The sequence below is a fragment of the Gouania willdenowi genome, chromosome 22 (assembly GCF_900634775.1).
Source record: "Gouania willdenowi chromosome 22, fGouWil2.1, whole genome shotgun sequence".
Classification (NCBI taxonomy): Eukaryota; Metazoa; Chordata; class Actinopteri; order Blenniiformes; family Gobiesocidae; genus Gouania; species Gouania willdenowi.
The window spans coordinates 18,107,708-18,112,360 of NC_041065.1; positions in this window are offsets into that span (position 1 = coordinate 18,107,708).

Sequence of the window (4,653 nt, forward strand, 5' to 3'; positions counted from 1 at the left end):
ACACACGCACACACGCACACACACACACACACACAGACACACACACACAGACTTCTAACGCTATTTAGCACCAATGAAATAGAAGTTTTTCCAGCAAGTCATAATAATGGAATTCCTAAGTCACAATTACTTGATAAAAAAAAGTCTAAACTATTAAATAAAAACTCATTAATATGTGATACATTTATACGATAAAGTAGTTATGTTGTGATTCAACATCTGAATTACTAAATAAAAATTCACAGCTCTAAAATAAAGTACTAATAATGAATTGCATAGGTCCCAAAGCTGGATAAATCCATTAATATATAATACAAGTCACCATAGAGACAATTGATAATGATACATTTGAAATCATCATGAAATAAAAGTCATAATGAAAATTAAAAAAAATTCAGAATTATGATAAAAGTCATAATAGCAGTACTACTACTGCTTTGTACTGCTTTGCACCACTGTTTTTCTTTTTTTTCATGGCTTTTTATTGGTTTAAATTATTCTGGTTTTAGTTCTCAGGGTGCACTGTGGTGTAGTGGGTAGCATGTTTACCATACAGCAAAAAGGTCCCGGGTTCAATCTATGGGGTGGACACTTGGGTCCTTTCTGTGTGGAGTTTGCATGTTCTCCCCGAGCTGTATGGTTTCCTCCCACATTCCAAAAACATAACTGTTGGGTTGTTGTTTTTCAAATTTGTTTTTGTTCTTTTTTTTTTGGCATCCAATGCTGTGAGCAAAATAGAAATTAAATTGTGCAAGGAAATATGTTTCTTTACTGTGCACATGATAATAAACACTTTGAATCTTGAAATGGAGTCTCTAAATTGCCCATTGGAGTGAATGGTGGTGTGAGTGGTTGTTTGTCTGTGTTGTCCTGCAATGGACTGGCACCCAGCCCATGGTGTACCCCTGCCTAGCCCATTGAGAGCTGTAGATAGGCACCAGCAGACCACCGTGACCCTGAGAGAAGGAGAAGGTCAGAAAATGGATGGATGGTTTTAGTTCTCCTTTGGGTCTATGTGTTCCTCCACAGATCTTCATCTTGTCTCTCCCAGGTGAAGCCCATCTTCCTGACTAGCATGCACTACTTCAAGTGTGAGTGGCATCTGTTTGCTGGAGTAATGTCAACCATCTCTGTCATTATGCTTTGTGTGTCTTTTGGGTTTGCATAATTTTCCCCTATCTTTTTTTCATCATCAAACATTAGGAATTTATTTTGTATCCTTTTCTTGAATGCCTGTTCCTTTTTTCCTTCTCAACAATCCCATTACTCACACTCTGACACTTTTTTTTTTTGTAAGATTACCTCAGACTCATCGATACCGCCTGTTTACCTATGGAATGTTAATTTACAACTTTAATACATTTTCTAAAAATTACAACTGTTTCCTGAAAATATTAATAAGAAACCTTTAAGATGGACTCTGGACATGTTCTTCACCTCTGACTTCACAAACTCTGACAGATTTATTCTTAAACACACAGAATCTCTTTATTCTCTATGGACTGAAGTATTTGGCCACACCTGTTTTCAAGGCTTTGGGTCCCTTATTTCTAGTAATATGCAGTCTTATGCTTCAGCGTACCAAGCATTTTGGACAATTCTATGCATCTATCTTTGTGGGAACCGTTTAGGGAAGAACCGTAGTTATTAGTATGAATGTGGTGTGTGAGTGAGTGATGGTGATGATCAGAGGGGCCTCGCTTCTGTCAGTCTGTACCAGGGCAGCTGTGGCTACATTAGTAGCTTATCACCACTAAGTGCGGAGTGAAAGAATGATGCCATGTAAAGCACTTTAAGTCACCAAAATAATTTATTTATTGTCAGATTCTGTTTGGTTTGTGTTTAGCACTTTTGTTCTGTCTTTGTTTATTCTGTGTTCTAGTGTAACTCTTGTCTCTGTGTTCTAGGGATTCCTGCTTGTGGCTCCACCCCCAGTGATGTCTGTGTGCTTGGTTTGTGACTGATTAGCTCCCTCATGTTTCCACCCAGGTGTGGCCCATTCCCAAATAAAGCATCCCTCACTATTTAGCTGAGTGCTTGGACACAGTATGACTGCTGGATCATTGTTTATGTTGTGTGTTGTCAAGCCTCCTCGTGTCCTGCTGCGTTTTGGTCCTTGCTCCCTGTACCTCCTGTCTTGTTGGATTTAAGTTACGTTTTTGGAATAAACACGAACTGGTTCTAAGAAGGCTACTCCTGCATTCTGCCAGCATTTGGGTCCACACCATCCACAAACCGTGACATTTATTTATCAGCATGGCAAATCAAGGACCATAAACACATGGTTTAATGAGTTCTGAGTGGCCTGCACATAGCTTGACAGCCCGTCGAGCACCTTTAGGATGAAGAATGGAGATTGTGGGGCAGGCCTTCTTGTTCAACATTAGTGCCAAGATCTGGATATCAGGATATCCCAGGTCCATGCTTTCATTTCAATTCAAAAGTTATTTGTGATTTTTTTTGTCCTAATATATCTACATGAATTTTTCACTATATGAATGTGTCTAGTTTGGTTTTAAAGAGAACAATAAACAACATTTTTGGACGTTTCCTCTGTGTGGGCAATAAAATGAAAGTTTTTATAAGAGTTTTGGTGATCTAGTTCTGAATAGTAAGAAAATGAGTATGCATGATTTTATTATTCAAAAGCCTCAAAGAACTTCAATCTCAACAACTTTTTGTTTTCTCAGTTCCAACAGGCTGCTGCTGTCCAATCAGGAGCCAGCTTTTTTTCCCCAATTCAGCTTGTGAATGAAATATCTCCAAATGTGCTGGTTTTTTAAAAGATTAGTCTTTCTTTTAGAAGCTTTCTTGGTGCTATTTTGACAGAAGCACTTGAGATTTTCCACTTGGCTAAAGACTAAACACAAGGCACTGAAGACCAGACAAGAGGGAGGAGTGTAGGGTCTGTGAACAAATGTTTGTATCTGTGTGGGTTGGTGTGGCGACGTGAGTGATCGTAATGTATGTGTACGTAAACCTATGTAAGGAAATAGTTGATTTTTGTCTATATTCCAAATTCAATGCCTCCCTCGATGTGACGTTGTGTCTTACTGACTACTGGGAGCAGCTGTTGTTCATTTTACCACAGATTTGCATATAGTAAAACAATCCTATTTGGGTATTTTATAATTATCTGTAATTATTTTAAGCTGACCTCACCCCTCACTTTTACTAGCTCTATCAAAAAAATTAAGCAAATACATTACATCTTGACAAAGCGAATCTATTTTTTTTTAAACCTTGTAAATCCATTGCGTGATTTTAATTAAAAACCAATGTACAGTGTGGTCACAATATTATGGATTGCTGTTCCGTCTCCATAATGAATTGCATGAAAATACCAGTGATGAGGACATTGAATTAATTATTTTCCAAAATACATTTCAAAGATGGAATATAAATGTAAGGGAGCAAAATTTAGAGACAGAGGTGGCAAGAGTAATGTTCAAATAATAAGTCCATGTTAGCAAAGCCAAAAAATATTTTTTTAAAACCTAACAGAAAAAAATAAGGATAAATGACAAACTGCGGAAGGATGACATTAAAGACAATGCACCACCAGACACTCAGGGACAATGTAGGACAATTTTAATAATAATCGGCCTTTATTGTCATATATGTACAGGTAAATACACAAAATTTGTTCTCAGCAATTGACCCATCCCTGAGGAGCAGTGGTCAGCCACGATGCGTTGCCCGGGGAGCAGTTGGGGGTTAAGGGACTTGCTCAACATCCCACAGTGTTGGCCCGGGTGAGACTCAAACCGGCGACCCTCCGATTTCAAGCCCGCTTCCTTAACCACTAGGCCACCATTCCCCTAATTTTCACAATTTTGGACAATGTGGGACATATTTGCACAATTTTGGACACTCTGGGATAATTTGGGACAATACAGGAAAATTTTTGACTTTCTGGGACAATGTGGGACACTCTGGGACAATGTGGGACAATTTTGGACACTCTGGGGCCATACCAGCCTGTCATTGCCCGATCCCGTTAGCTCTCAGAAGCTATGCATGTCTGGGCCTGGTTAGTAGGTGGATGGGAGACCACTGAGAATTCCAGGTGCCACAGTGGGATGGCAGTCACCCCACTGGTATCTGTCCTTGGGCAAGACACTTTACTCATGTTGCCTAGTATGAATGTAGTGTGGTGGTGGTCGGAGGGGCCAATGGCGCACCTTGGCAGTCTGCCCCAGGGCAGCTGTGGCTACAATAGTAGTTTACCACCACTAAGTGTGGAGTGAAAGAATAATTCTGTAAAGTGACTTTGAGTGTCCCAAAAAGCGCTATATAAATTGATGCATTATGGGACAATTGTAGACTTTCTAAGACAATGAGAGACACTATGGGACAATGTGCCGCATACCACAAGAAACTGACAGATGGCAGAAAAAACTAGCGTATGGCAGAAAAAATAAGTGCTGCTACAGAAGCCACTTCATGGTTCTCGACCATACTTTGTCTGCACATGCTGTCATCGGTCAATTCAACAAGCAGTGCAATCTTTCTAAGACAGCAATGTATGTTTTGTTATTGCAATTAAATACTTTTTTTTTATTGCATAATTGTGACCATCACCATCCCTCCCTAAGTAAGGGTAAGAAACACTTTGTTAAAGGGAGAATATAAAAAGAGAGGGCAGTGTTA